Here is a 16,710-nt window from a genome sequence, read left to right as displayed (position 1 = left end):
CAGCAGCCAAAGGCTTCAGCTCGGAGGAGGGGAAGATGGCACATTTAGCTTCAGTAGCCTATTTCAGGACGGGGTGGACCTTTTCTAAACATTTTACTCTAAAGGATGCCACAATTACTAGCAAAATGTCCTGTAGGAAAAAAAAAAAAAAAGGCCCGCAAAACAAACGCGCGCGCACAGCTCCAGCCCGCGCGTGCCAGCGATACTGAACCTATGGAAAGCTCAGCTGGATAGTGACAGAATTACAAACACCAAGCAAATATTACATCAACTGGAAACGTTTAGAAACCGTCACTGGGAGCCTGTAAACGCTGCATTAGCTCGCATCAGTTTGACAGTGTGGTTTTAAGGAGGCACAGAGTGATCAGTTTAAAATGCAAATTTCAATGAGGACCATTGCCTAATAGCCCTCGGGCTAATGTGCGTGATATATGATTCCTTCAGCTGTGATTATTAAACGAAACGCAGACAGCTGATTTTTTTTTTTCACGCCGTCAAAATGCTGTGATTGGAGATACAATCCTAAGAGTCGTCTCTAGTTAGTTACACCGCTAAGTAGATTTATTTAAGGTTGTCTTCGGCCTGTATATATATATATATATATATATATATATATATATATATATATATATATATATATATATATATATATATATATATGCGCACACACACGTCCTCACGGGCGGATGTTGTGGACCGCATCTTATTGCATTTATCATCTCATCTTTCTGTGTGTGTGTGTGTCACACAGACAGGCTACACACGGCACTTCAGAGATGATTTTAGTTTCTTTAACGTGTCACCACACCACACTGGCGTGCTGGCGTGCCAAATAAATACATAAAATACTTTAAAAACTCTACCTCAGAAATGTCAGGCAAAAAAAAAAAAAAAAACAATCTAGACATTGACGGGGCATATGTATTCAGCACTAACATTAAGATATTATCCCGTCAAAGCCAAAGTCACTTTATTTTTGTAAGGAGAAAATGGAGTTTATTCTTGTGCCTCTGATGTTCCGTGTGTCTTTCTCACGCTCTCTCTCTCTCTCCGCCGCCTGTTTCCTCACACACGCATGCGTCAATCGGTGGCTTGACAGGAAGATTTGCATCATATCTTTCTTTAGAAAGCCTGAAATTATCGTTAAAAAAAAAAAAAAAAAAAAAAAAAAGCCCGTTTTGGGAGAAAAATCCTCCTCACCCCGACCTGCAGAACAATGTAGCCCACAGCTGAGGACGCCCCCGACTTTTTTCAATACAAGCGCCGACCGGATGCCTGCGAGAAGGAAAAGCTCCTCAAATCCTCCCGGTCGGCAGGCAATGATGCTCATCAGCAACCGCGAGGTATATTGCATGTTCGGACTGTATATTTCAGCGTATTTTGAAGTTTTAAATTGTGTTGTGCTATCTTTCACTGAACGGCGTATGCAATTTGACATGTAGCGTTTAGGCGGCTGTGTACCTACACCAGCTTCGGCTTCATTTTAAGATCAATGAATTAGATAACAGGAAATTATTTTAGGGGCTGAGCCCTCTACTCACCAGGGAGAAGTCAACTATGTTTCTTATTCAAAAACTGATTGTCTAATAAATGCACGCCTGAAAGTTCCCTCGACAATTTAACGGGATAATGAGAAATGCAATAGGTTTTAATTTGTCAGGGATTGAGATGATTATTTTTTTTTCCATCGGCTGTTCCTCTTCAGTTTTTCTCAAATATGATCGTTAGTGCATTTGACACAGCCCACTGTCTGAGATATAAAATCACATTTATAAATAAAATATTTGTGGTTTTACACCTGGTTGCCCGTCGCCAGAAACTTCTCTCCATCTCCAAACTTCAGACATTTTGAAATGTGAAAAATATTTGATTGTCACAACACAGGCCGACAGTGAGCTGAAAAAAAAGTGAAAAATAAGAATATAATATCCATTCAAACATATTTGATTTATTTGATTTAGAAAAGCCTGTTAAAGTGAAAGCAACGTGTCAGTCAGCTGTTGCTATTAATAATTCTACACTTAACGACTGGTGAAAGTTTATTTGAACCTGTTATAACTCAAAATGACTTGGTGTTTCTAAACAACAAATTCAAATCACACACAGCCAGACACTCATTGGCACGCGCGTGAGACCCCCCATCCCCTCACACCCATGCACGCGCGCATACATACATACACACACACACACACACACACACACATGCACACAAAACTAGGATTATCTAAGGACACATGTCCATCCATCTCGCCTTAAAAAGTGAATGGGGAGCGGCCTGACACACAGAGAGCCTATTAGCCAAGTTGGGCTCCCGTGGAGAGCACTGAGGTAAGCTCCCCTACCGTAACTGTCCATGGTGCTGAAGCGGTAAGAGGTTTTCTTCACTGCACACTTGCGTCCTCCCTCAAAAACTCTTAAAAGCTAGGGTTGACATTTCAATGCCTTTTATTGTATTTCCATCCTATTTAGCTATGGTTCTCTGTAAAAAAAAAAAATAAAATAAATAAAATATTAGAAACTGAGACAACTCACATGGTCTACAACTTTCCTAAACTCCCAGCAGGATGTTTTTAAGCCTATTTTTTTCACAGTGTGGAAGAACTACTCTTAAACCACATTTAGCACTAATAAATTATGGCAGCGTAAATTATCAGAAACACATTTTTATGTTATCAAAATATGCCTAACTCTCTGTCCCTTACTTTAGCATCAGTGTAAATCAGCCGGTGCTTTGTCAGTATAGTATATATTATAGCATTACCTCCTATGTTGTTATGTCTAATAATTGCTTACAAGATGAACTGTTTGCACTGATATATGGATGACTTTATGGATAGATGACTGCAGACTACATTGGAGATAATATAGGACACAAAAGTTGTGAAAAGAAAAAAACACACAAAGCAAAGTGAGATACTTGAACCATGTGCCTCCTGATTTTAGGACAGTTACACTGATAACATTGTACCAGCAATTAGCAACTGCTATTTACAGTTTTGCCTCACTGATTCCACAGACGGAACCTTTTCTAAACATTGCAGTCTTGACCATCTGGACTGAGTTCCCCTTGGAAAGTTCAAATTACTGTGCAACACCTTCACTTTTGACTAACTCTGAATGAACTTAGATTAGTCAAGAAATGCATGTGCGCACACACGCAGACGAAGCTTTCACTTTTTGTGTCTGATCTATATTCAAAGTTTTCGAAGAGAAAAATAAAAGTCATTGTAATTCACTCACTCACTCCCTCCCTCATTGAGCAGAATTGTGCAATCAGGATACCGAGCCCCCACATGTCACTGCTCAGATTCCTCTACAAGAAAATGGAACCATTTAACAGCTACAGTACATAACACACATCTTTTTTCATCCATGTTTACAGAAAGTATTCTATCTGCCTCATTTATATTTTCACATTCAAATACAGAGTGTTCATGGTCAAGGCATCTGTCCCTAGTTTATACTGATCACCATGTTGTCCCTGGAAATGCTACAAAAATGTAAACATACACTTGAATTGTTGATAATTACACTTGCAATGTTATACACCAAAAGGCTTTCTTTCACCGATACAGAAATAATTCCAAAACTCAAATTCAGCACATAATACTGTAGACCTTTTTACATAATCCGCTTACAAGTACCATTCATTGACACTGAGAAGCAATGAAAAGAGCAATGAGCGGTATGTGAGACGTATTTGCAACATGGGGCATATGTTACAGAAAATGTACATATATATCATATCTTTGAGGTGACAATTTCTCAGTAAGATAGTAAAATCAGACTTGAATAAAATCTTTTAAAAACTTAAGCTGTTCTCGCTTTTATTGTGCCACACTGGATAGTACAGAGCAGAGCAGGAAAAAAATTAACAAAGGTTCAAGGCATCAGGTAATAATGAAAGGATAGGGGCAATACTTCAAAGACCACGAGGTCCACATCACACAATTATACAATACAATTAGGATTAAAGGGGCAAAAGAGATAACAGGAGATAGGGATAAATTATCACAAAAGGAAAGATGTGGCTCTCTCCTGACCTTCATTAAGAGGAAAAAAACTCATTTAGAGCTGGCCTTCCTTGCAGGGGGATTTGAGCCTTTCATGAGACTGTGACTCACTAGATAAGATTTACAGTGTATAAATGAGAATCTGAACTAAAACTAAATAATAAACTACTAAATAATACATTTAATAATGTATATTCAGAATAAAACAATACAATAAATAGTGATGCGCATATATATAAATTATACACTAAATATATTTTAAAAATTGTTACAGAACTGGGCTAATTTTGGAACAGTTTCATGCCATACAAAGCATAAGTTCACTGTTAGGACATACTTTGGAAAATGAACAGTTGGACACTAAGCATCGATTCTGACACTGAGTGAACCATTTTTTGATGACAGCATTTAACATTTTGTTTAACGCTTGCAGCTGTCTAAGCCACTCAGTAAGTTGACAACTCGATGTTGTTGACTGTTACTATGGTAACCATGGGCATCCACATGGTGTGCGCCCATGTCTCTTCAATCAACAGATTCTATAGTGACAGGGTCTCAAACAGCATCCAATAAAATATTTGACTATAGTGCCAAGATAATGAACCAATCAATGTAAAATTGTTGCTTTGGTCTGTAAGCGCTGCTTGATCGACTTATGCCCTTCAGCCACAATAATTTGTCAGTGTCGCCACAAACAAACAACACAACAAACTTTACAAGTTGAACAGGGTAAGAAAAGTATAATATTATAGTATAATAAAAGTATAATATTAGTAATAAAGTATAATAATCTCCCTCTTCTGATAGAAATACTATTCTATTAAGCTACCCTATACAAGATCCATCCAGCTCTTCTTCACAGACTGAGTCTAGTGTCTGATCCGTTTCTGGCTGATGATGTCTTGAGAGTTTGATCAACAAATCTGTTTTTGTGTGTATGGTGACACCTTGATCACTTACTGGAGCTCCAAAGATGAGCATGTCCAATTGGTATGCCAGGCCCTGCAGTGTCTCCTGTAAAAATAGCTTGATTCAAGGACTAGAGACATAGCTTCCATGTCTCTGCTGTCTTTGTAATGGTTACATAATTTCTGAGGGCAGTGTAAAGATAGATTCAGATTAAGTTAACATGATGTCTGGGTGGCCACAACCACTCAAAAGAAGCTCTACTAAACTATTTTTTCTTTGTGATTTTGCACTGTTGCTACACCCTGTGATGACTCAGGGTATCTGCAGTAGTACAGAGGGACCTCTGAGGCAGAGCCTATGATGCCCCTAAATGGCACTGTAACTCTGCTGCCATATTGGTTCATCTAGACGCCTCAGTGCCTTCCTTCCTTTCCCTTAAATCTGCTAAACAAAGCTATGAAATCAGCCACTGGGAGATGCAGACTATGGAGGAGGCCCTGGAAGAATGGAAGCACTGGCTGGAAAAACTAAAACACCCTTGGACTGACCACAGGAACCTAGCCTTCATCCAGACAGCAAAGTTGGACTATTTCCCTGTTTAATTTTACACTGTCCAAGAGGACTGATGCGTTCCCCCACCTCATCCACAACTGTGCAAACGCAGGTCCTCCAATGGGCCAATTCCTCCAACCTCACCTGTCATCTTATTGTCCGTTGCACGCGTTCCTTCCACCAGCAATGGTCCTGATGGCATTCAATTGAGGCAAATGTCCACACATTCTGCCTCTGCCTGATGTGGAACCATGATGGTCCCACATCTCCACTGACATGCTCACTGGTTTTCAGCCATCAGAATAAACCATCATCATCTCCTCCAAGGGTGATGGAACACTTCAACAAGGACCTTGAGGGTACTTCCACTTCCTGATGTCCAGGAATCTACCACTTGGAGCAGTCGACTTTAGGATCTGAGTACTCCTGTATCCAGTGTTGTGCATGAACGCGCTCAAAGAGTGCCGTTCATTGCACGTGCTCGGGTTTTTGGTGAATGGTGAACAAAACGTATTTGTTTGCAACTAATGAACGCTCACACACTGTGTTTTACGGCACCTGTTATGCCGGTGTTTTGGGTCACAGAATCTGATGGGTCACAGATTTTTGAAACGACACATCGAGCTGAAGCATCCGACCAGTCTTGGGAAATATCTACGAGCAAATGACGTTCACAAGAAATCATTAAAGGGTAAGACCACGAGCCAACAGCCGCAAAGTTCCTCCACCCAAGTCAAACCCACAGCATTTTTTAAAGGAAAAAACAGATGAAGGTGAACTAGTTCATTTTTTGGTACTGTGAAGTTAGTTCAAAATTCAAAATTGTGTATGAACTTGAACTAGTTCATTTTAATCTGTGTGAACTGACCTTTGTTCCTGGGTTACCGACCCCCTCTCTTCCTAGGGCAGGAGCAAGAAGTGGATATGGGACAGTGCTTTGGCATTTGTCAGTCAAACTTGAAAAAAGCTATTGTCCACGGTGCTATGATACCAGAGAACAACAGCAATCTCATTTTGAACAGCAGGCCTGCAGTACATCATGGTCCACAGCAGAAGGTATAGTTCTGCACTAAAGATCTCCCAGGTTTTCAGCAGGTCACCAAATGATTGTCCTTTCAAGTTTCTGCTACTGTCTAGTTGAACTACCCAGGTCCAGTCAGATTTTGGCAGCTCAAGCCATTAAGTCTCCACCAGTCCCCTGACCTCAGTTCCCAAGCCAACACTGCCATTATGCCTCATTGACTGTCAGCCCACCTACATTGTCCACTGCCTGCTGAGGGTGCACTGCTGTGGCAGGGGTTCCAAAGAATGCTCCCGGATACTTTCTTGCCCATCTTGGATGCGGATCCTATTACCAACTTCCATTGGAGTCATCCCGAGAAACCTATGGACATCAAACTGCTTGCAAGAAACACATCATCCTTAGGAAAAGGGTTCCTGTCACAACCAGAGTCCTCATCTGTCCTTCCTGAGCTCTGGCACAAGCAGGCATAGAATTCTGCTAAAGAATGCACATTGAGAAAGACCAACAGATTGAACTGATTGAACACACCTCTCTCAGAATCCTGATTACATGATGAGTCCACTTTTGTGTTAATTGCCTAACACAAAACTGGACTAATCTTTTCTGTTGATTTCATTTTTATTTTATTTTATTTGAATATTTTATTCATACATTAATCTGTTTTAACTTGTACAATGAAAAACATTATTTTGAAGAACTTCCATTTTCTTAATGCCACACAAAGCTTGAGGTATATTAATTACTAAATACCATCATGGCTAACAAAATCATGATGTACAGGACTCAGCTCTGACAACAGCTGGCTCACAAATCACAACTGTAATGTTATTCACCATTACACGACATTCTGTTTTGGGGGAATTTTCAAATTAAATAACAGCTGTTCTTTTTAAGTAAAATGTCCATGATAACACCTATGACACATTTATATTCACTCATTACCTCTCATTACAGCCTGAAGCCATATCTCATCAGTGGACGTAATTTGTCTGTTGGAGTGAGTGCCCAGCATTGACAGGCTCTGTCAGTCCTTTTTAATTATTGGAAAATGCTTTTTAAAAAATACAACAGAGAACATTGTGAAATATAATGTTTTTATTTATAGGATTTGGTGGTTATGTTATAGTGTGAACAACCAGTGGTAAAACAAATGAGAAAACACATCTTGGTGGTCTACTGCCCTGTGAAACTGTAGAGCTACATACTAAGAGGGTCGAGTAAAAGCCAGATTCAACTATATTTGTGTAGGTCAATAATCCCAATACAATGCTAAAACATACAACATACAACAACAAACATCTTATACCCATATTCCTTTTAACATTGTGAATAGCTTTCTTTTTACACAATCTCTCTTTTTTTATCTCTCGCCTAGGGCTACCACTGAGTCTGAGACCTGAACCTCAAGACATGGTGCAAAGCTCCCGTGAGTCAGGTGATGAATTCAAAACTGAAATTGAAAATCAATATTCCACAGTGCTACTCTTGAATGTCTCAGAATTATACATATCAATCAATCCACTCGTGTACCCTTTCTCCCTGTTTTGTTTACAGGAATTTGCATTCTGAATAATGAAGTGGGGAAACCTTTATTGGACAAACAGCTGCTTGTGAAATCTGAGCTCGACTGTAGGTATTGTAAAATCAAAAACAGAGACAGCTCAAATGTGAAATAATGAAAGAGACAGTTAAAGAATGTAAAAGCTTTTGAAGCCAGACAGACTGATGAAGAAAAAAATGACAATTCTACAAATCTGTATCAGTGAATGATTAATTAATTTTTGTTGAATGATCTGTTCGAGCCTTGCGAGTTATCAGTTTCCATTTCTTTTAGACTTTTACAGAAGATCTCAAGAGACCGCTAGTTCAAAAGACGGTTCAATTTAGAGTTCCCATTGGAAATGGTTTCAGAAAGTCTTTGCCATACGTTGGGCTTTGATGTGTTTTAACTGTCAAAATCTTACTGTTCAGAGATGGGGGAAATAAATTCTGTTAATTTTTCCATTGTAAGTGCTCTTTTTTATTCTTGACTTCACATTACATTTAAGATACTTCACAAAAATAGATTATCTTAGAAATAGCCATGTAAAACTTAGACTTTTGTTTGTTATATACAGTAGCATTACCATTTTTCATTTTCTAGTGTGTATATAGTATAAGGTACAGATTAGTTTGTACACACAGTATATAATCATATAATATAATCACAATTGTATTATTTCAAAGAAAAGCTCCTTTTTGTAAAAATCTGACCTTTTTCCTTAAAGATAAAGATTTTGATTGAATTAGTCTATCGAACTTGACCTCCATCATGTTATAGCTGGAAGGTGAAAGTGTCAAAGATTCTGCTTTGGACCCGGCAGGTCATTTATTAATGAAAGAAGAGATTGATTTCCTGTCATATGCATTTGTTCCACGTTTTTTCTAAATAGCAGATTTCTTTGGCTCACGTTCTGACCCACTTGCTTTCTAATAGGTGTCACATTTAGATATAGCATTCGCAGGTGGATCTTTGATAGCTGTTTATTCAAAAGCAAACAAAACTTGAAAAGGGGATATAACCTCGACTCAGAACTCTGGAGGGGTGGACTAAGATTGAAATTGGTCTGACTCTCTCTCTCTCTCTCTTGAATTGAGGGTCCATTGTAGTACGTCAAACAAAAGGTTTTTTATCAGAGGCTCTTAATGTAACCCTCTCCCCTCACTCTCACGGCCACCAACTCGTTCTTCTCTTCCTCTCTTTTCTCATTCATTTATTCCACTGTGTGTGGAAATAGGCTGGGCAACAATTAATTTCAGAGTGAATTCAGGCAGGATCTATTACCCCTCTCTGCCTCTATTGCTCTAATGGAAATCTATTTCACTTCTCTTTTGTGTCCAATATAATTTAATGCCCATTTTATTAATGGCCTGAAATAATTACGGAAGGCTTTTGTGATTCTTGAGTATGTTTCATTTAATTGTGTAATAAATGTCTAATCAGAGCTCCCATCTGAAGCCATTATGGCATTAAAATTAACAATTACGCCACAAATGTCTTGGTGAATGCGTTGGGGTCTATAGAAATCGTTGCTGATAACAAGACACATATAAATCATTCATGAGAATTTTTTTCAGAGAAAAGCGGAGTGAGAGATAGGAGGATGGGAGGGAGAAATAAAGAAGTGGGGGAAGAAAAGAGGAGAAGAAAGAGGCTGAGTTTTCTTTATTCCATTGAAAAACCGGGGATGGCCAAAAGATAGGGCATTTTAAAACTGTGTCACCCTCTCCAGTTCCTTTCTTCCCCTGTCTCTCTCTATCTCCCTTTAATTTGCCTTCCTCTTTATTTTTGAAGTGACAGATTTCACTTTGGGAATTCATTAACCGTTAACTTGGGCGATAAAATATCTATCAGGCCCTCTGCCCGGTTCCTTTGCTAAGCTGCGTGGCGCTCCGGTTCAACGTTGTGGGTGACCGAAGGCAATTAAAGAGGCTTCACACTCTCTCACTCTCCCAGTGTCACTTTCTCAGTGAAAACAGGAAGGCTGCTCAACGTACCAGCAAGAATTGTTTTCTTAGTAGCCAAGTATACAAATTTCATGGTATGGGGGAACTCCATCTGCTACTAAAAACTCTCGTCAGTTCCTCTGTGTCATTTCCAAGCTAATATACTACAATTGGTTTTGGTGAATCTATTTAATAGCATAAGGTTTTGGCCTTTTTTGTTCTTTATTACCATGATGCACAAAGGCCCCCCCCCCGGGCAATGGATTGCACTCTGGTCCTAACCACACTCTTTCAAGTGACAGAGTCAAGGAAGTGACTTTGATGTAGATGACATCTCATGTTAATGAGACGGTTGATTTTATTGATTTTATAACACCCATTTTTGAATCAAGCAATCTCGGATAAGTTGGTTGATCCATCTCCGACTCTGCCCCATCTGAGCAGGGTAGACTGCTGCTGGAGTTTCAATAATTCACCAACTAGTTAGTCATATACAGTAGCTCCAGCTAGGGGTGAATATGATTGGGTGAAATGATTCAATACCTTAGATGCACTGTAGATGTAAGTTCTGTGCGTCAAGCATTTTTGGTGACTGTTAAGTCTGTATGGATCAAAGGAGGTGCGTGGTTGTCTACACCCTTTTCAGGACAGATTATTATTATGAATACTTATATCTGCTGAAATAGTAAAGGTGCTTTATTTGTACGTATTCCCATATTCCAAAACAAAGTTACAATTAAATAACCACAAAACAGACAAACACAGGACTTTGACCTAGGAGACTGGGGTTCGTGTCCCGGGTGTAACCAAAAGTTAACATTGAATTATTTAAAGTTTTAAGTTACTTTACGTCACTTACGTCACGTGACTTTCTACTACCTAACCAAGTAGTTTCTGAAGGTGTCTGTTCTTCCCAATTTACAGTGTAATTTTTTGTACACAGTGTACCATTACAGTACATACCAATACATGCATGCAGGTACAAGGGAACAAGATGTGAAATAAGGGAATAAGGGGGTAACTATGTGGGAACTTAAAAAGAATTGATATTGTAGGTATTTTTTATACCTATTCTGTTATTACGGGATACAGTATGACCATGACTGAGCAAAAAAGTTTCAGGTTTGGGGGAAGATGGGACAATGAGTTCTGTAGCAATTTATAAATCGGTTGTGATTTCTTTCTCTGCCCATATAGGCAAAAAAAGACAAAAATACATCAAAAAAGTTTTATCAATCCTGGCAGGTGCGTTTTACTAATACAGGTCCTGGAGTTCCATTCCAAATGGCACATATCAATCACTGGGGGCAGCAAAATGCCGTGAGCAGCTACTCTGTCAGAAATACTATAGAAGAAGAGCTCCTTGTGTATCTGTTTACATGTTGTCCACCACATCATGTCCTGTATATGTGCACATATCATTTCCTATAAATCCCTTGTGCATGGGTCCGCAATTTGAATCCCACGTGGAAAAGATGGACTCCACCAGTATCAATGAGAACTACTACAGCGAGAGGCAAATACAGAATGCAAATATTATTTTGTCCAATATTCAATAACGTGCAGTGATAGATTTTTTGACCTAGCCAACCTCTCACAGGTCAGCAAATACATCCTGTCTCCTTAGGTCCATCCTAATAATGTTTCATACTAAAAATAAAACATTGTAGTCTTTAATAACAATTCAAATAACAAAATACAGTATTGTAAATATATGTGGAATATACACAACAATGGGCAAACAATTTGATTTTGCAAAATAAACATGGCCTTTCAAATTGCCATGTCCTGATAAATCTACACAAGGGAGAGCTTCTCCTTATTAGGGGCTCCTTTGTCCAAACAGATTTCCTACTATTTAATTACGCATTTAACTGATGTGCAAATTAACCTTGGCATTTTCACAAAGACACTTGTGTCTTCACACCTCACACCTTTCGCCCCCCTCTTCTTCCGACCAATTTAATTCTAAGCTCCAGATTTCATGGTCAATTTTATCTCGCTCACTCTCAAAGAGTCCATCATCAATTCTTCACAACTTTTCATGTCCCCTTTCTCTGCAGATTCACTGCGAAATTGCCTATTCAGGTTATTAAATAACTGTGACTGCTATAAATTTATGGCAACGCCCTGTGCTTTGAATTGTATTTGGAATGCTGACCTCCAGCAGCAATTAGTCTTAGTCTCTGTTTATCCTTTACACAAATCACACAGCTCTTTTCATTCCTTATTGCTTCAGCTAGTGATGTGTTGGTCGCAAACGAGTTGGCTCTATGTAATTATTTGTTGACCATACTATTCCATTAGTAGGGTGCTATTTTTGTTTCCAACTAGGATAGTTTTTCTTGACATATCCCACTTTTTAACCATCAATACGACAGAATATTTCAATGTTTTGCAGATGAAGAATCTTGCATAATTTTTGTCTTACAACAAATAAGAATGTAACTTAGTCAGTGGCCAGCAGAAGTGGTACTAAATGAAGAGCCGTTTGGGAGACAAAAGAGCCAGCACTTGGAAAGGAATGGAGCCATAAGATCCGGCTCCCTTCAAAGAGCTGTAATTCCCATCACTAGTTTCAGCCAAGTTAGAGGACTAAAACAGCGTGCACCCACATGCAAACTGAGCCTCTTGTTTCAATTAGCTTTTCTCAGTTTTCTCAGTCTTATTGAATTGTGGATATCTTGTAAAAAATTTTGCACAAAAGTTGATGTTTGTTAAACTAAACAAAAAAAAAGGCCACAGAGAACTTGTTTGGCTCCAAAGAGAAACCAAGGAGGTGCCATTTTAGGAGGCAGGTGGTCAAACACATCACATAGCTGCAATAGTATCTATCCAAATGTCTCATTACCCTGATTTTATAGACGAGTTTCTGAGTGACGACATCTTGAGACGTGCATGCATGCAGGGGGCTGAAAACAAACTGGAATGAGTGAGAACTTATGAGGAGATCAACATGACAAGTTTTTTTGTGCCATTAACTGCACAAATGGCACAAATAATGGGTGGAAAATGCTCAATATCCCCAGAAGAAAACCTCCCTGTAAGCTAACAGTGCATAATTAGCTACTAGCATCTAACAACTTGGTCAGAGGCCTGGATTTTAATGAGGTGGATAGTTTTGCACAGAAACTGGTGAGGAAGAAACGTCCGTTTTAAGCTAAGAGAGCTCACATTGTTACTGTGAAATTAAGGCTGTTTAATTGATAGTGCAAATGTTTGTCAGGCTCTATGATCAATGCTTTGATGACCAGTTTGATGCACATTTAAGTTTCAGTGTGGGAAGGAGAAATATTCTAGTTACACAGAATGAGGGTGAGCCTCTGTGCAAACAGCAGGAATTTCTAAGCTAATGTTTTTAAGCTATGCTAACGTTACTTTTTTTTATGCTAACGTTATTTGTGTGAGGGGGGCTTCTGTGCTTTTAACCCCTGCCGCCCGTTGATGGTATGTGATACAGACGTAATTTCTCACAACCTGTATAGCTAACTTTGTGTAGTCTTGGTTAGCATTATCACTGCCATAGCTGCCATTTCTCATTGAAACTGTATGTGTCATGTTAGTCAGCTAGAGCTGACAGACATCTATCAGAGTGTGGGTTGTTTTTATTTAATGGTTTCCAGCAAGTTGCTTTATTTCTAAGAATTTTAGTTTACAACATAAAAAAAATAAACTAACCTTATCAACAGAATGTGAAGAAGTAACAGTTCTAACGTCATGTCAAAGACATCTATGTATTGTGTTGCAGAGATATCTACTGCAATTAGCATGCTAACCTGCTAGCCCCGGCCCGTCCTGTGCTGTAATACCACTTGTGCCTCGAGACACGAGTGACTAGTGAGTGACTGTAGTGTCCAGTGCGGTATGAACTCGCAACGTTTCTTTTAGTCTGGTAAGTAACATCTAACGTTAGTTGTTCAGAGAAACATATCTTTAGTGCAAGTAATGACAACACAAACTCTACCGAAAAACATTCCAAATGGCGTCTATGTATGGTTTTGATGTGGCTGTTTTCTTGCTACTATGGTCTTGCTAATACTGAGCTAAGCAAGCTATAACTATAAACTATAGGCCAACTCCACATGTGAAGATTATACGATAGCCAAGAGCTAGCTCAAAGTTCAGTTCACACAGATTAAAATGAACTGGTTCATGTTCATAGTTCACAATTAGAATTTTGAACTAAGTTCACAATACCAAAAAATTAACTAGTTCAAAGTAGAACTTTGCGACTGTTGGCTCGTGGTCTTACCCTTTAATGATTTCTTGTGATCGACATTCAATCGCAGATATTTCCCAAGACTGGTCGGACGCTTCAGCTCGATGTGTCGTTTCAAACATCTGTGACACATCAGACTCTGTGATTCTGTGTTCACCATATTGTAACCAGTTGGCATTACTTATGAGGTGAGGCAAGATTGGAAGTTTGGAAAGTTCGCTATCCATTTTTGAGGACACTGCAAGGTTTATTACGCATGTCTAACTGTACACAATCTTGAACTGTGTCATCGCTGCAATTAGTAAATCATGCAACTCTTGCACAATGCTGCCCCCTATATGTTTGGAGCATGTGGCCAGGAATTACACATTGTACCTTTAATAAGTAATAAATACCAATTATAACTGTGAGGTTTGGCATCTAGCTCTTGTTCCTATCGAGGCCGAATGCACTTATTGTAAATCACTTTGGACAAAGGTGTCTGCTAAATATAATCTAAACTGCAGTGTAGGGCTACATTATTGTTTGTTTCTTTGTTTTTCTGGAAAAAGGTTCATTTTTTTCTTGGCAAAGCTACTCTATACTGGAAGAAGTAATAAAGATAAAGGCAATATCTTTATGACATTAAGTCACACAGTCTGAGTCCTTTCCTTTGTCTTTAAAGAGACCATGGGCTATAATTGGAGACCAGTGCACATCGTCTCTCGGCTGAGAAGGTAAATGAGGGATCCCTAGACTCCAGGATTACCCTATTATTGAGAAGACGTTCCACTAAGCCTCCACCACTGACACATATTCCTGTTCTATGGCCTATTCACTTTAAAATATGTCTTGTCAGGGGGGCTTACAGAAATCTACATAATCCTTTTTCATCACAATTAAAGATACCACTGAACAATAAAATTGCTTGCTCTCTGGTTTGTTTCATGTTGCTTTGAGGAATAAAGGGGTGAGGGAAATGCGGTTGAGCGTTGCTGAAGGTTGCAAACGGCTGAAATGAATTTTGGGTGGTGCCTGAGGAGAGCAAAGAACTTGATAACATCCTCTAACCTTTACAAGTGTACAGCGGCCTTGTGAAACAGGAGTGCAACATGTTATGTTTGTCTAGATTTTGGGATTTAATAACAGGTAATGATTATGAAAACCTTCCGTCTACAGCAAAGTCAGTAACTCTTGTCAAATGTTGAAATTTTGAAAAAGAAAGGAATAATAAACAAACTCCATCAAAATCAGTAGGCCATAATTTTTTTAACCACAGCTCTGATTACCCTCAACACGATAACATGTCAAATAAATGATCTGTACGCTGTGGCTGTGCGATATTGCTCATATTTAGTCAGGACCTTACTAGATCCAGTATTTGCCTTAGAGCCACCTGAATTCCTGCTCAATCTATTTGTTACAAATTACAGTAATTAACCTAATGTTGAGAAAATGCAGCATATTCATCACATTCTGTCAAAGACTAAAAGTTTTTCTTCATGTACCTGAGGTGAAGCACAACCCTCTCATTTCAATGATGTTATGAAAGTACAAGTATATGTTTGGAAAAGTCTGGAAATATATCAAAAACATACAATAAATTAAAAAAACAAGACATCCTCTTACAGTCTGATCACTTATGGTAACTTTTTGGTCAGATAAGGGCTGTAGGCTACTAGCTAGCTTCGCCAGCCATCGTTAATGTTATCAGTAACACCTGTAAAGCTCCAACTATGTCAAGTCAAAATCTACTGGCTACACAATGACTATACTGACCATATTGATCAGATTAAGATCAATGAAGATTTTTCAAAAAGTGTTTTTGCACATTTTGTACAGAATAAAAGAAAAATATTTTTACACATTTTGTGCACATTCTTAAAATCTTTCTGTCTAATCTTTTTGTTAGTGCAGGTAGCAACTATTGTGAAGATCCCCTGTGAACATGGCTGCAAATTTCACTGATCTGATGAGAAAAAGCAGTTCCATATATATATATATATCACCTCTTGGGTGGTTTACTCTATACAAAAGCATATGTTATATGATATTCATATGTTGTGTATGTATAATCTTGATCTGCAAAGTAACAACTGATAAATGTAGTGGAGTAAAAAGCCCAAAACATGTACTTCTAAAATGTAGAAGTATAAAGTAGCATAAAATGGAAATAATTACTCCAAAATCCTTTCTAAAGGAATGTTCACAACCACTCTATTCATAGCTATAAATAATACATATTTCAACATTGAATAGGAAAACTTTAGTAATGTTATGTCAGAATGAAAACAAATTTCTATCAATATTTCCATGCTAAAAATAGACACAGACACAGACAAAACCACCTCTCCCATTAATTCTTGTTCCAACTGGTCTCCTCATTAAGTCTGTGCAGTGGAAAATATGCAACAGCAAACAGCATTACAGAGAGGCCAACAATTATACTGTATGCATCCACAGTAAAGGAGTCATTTGTCATGTGTGAGATGGCTGTGGGATAGGAACCATAGTGTATGTGCAGAGGA

The 16,710-nt window shown here is 38.6% G+C and overlaps 1 long non-coding RNA gene across 1 annotated transcript; it reads left to right on the top strand.

The window, feature by feature from the left end:
- Nucleotides 1-703: 703 nt before the first annotated feature.
- LOC122877554 lies at nucleotides 704-8,508 on the top strand. Its single transcript, XR_006378278.1, has 3 exons — nucleotides 704-1,343; nucleotides 7,874-7,933; nucleotides 8,053-8,508. It is a non-coding gene; the product is annotated as an uncharacterized LOC122877554 (long non-coding RNA).
- Nucleotides 8,509-16,710: the final 8,202 nt, after the last annotated feature.

Source organism: Siniperca chuatsi, linkage group LG6, assembly GCF_020085105.1.
Source record: "Siniperca chuatsi isolate FFG_IHB_CAS linkage group LG6, ASM2008510v1, whole genome shotgun sequence".
Classification (NCBI taxonomy): Eukaryota; Metazoa; Chordata; class Actinopteri; order Centrarchiformes; family Sinipercidae; genus Siniperca; species Siniperca chuatsi.
The sequence above is the reverse complement of the archived record's forward strand: the minus strand, read 5'-3'. Positions and strand labels throughout refer to the sequence as shown.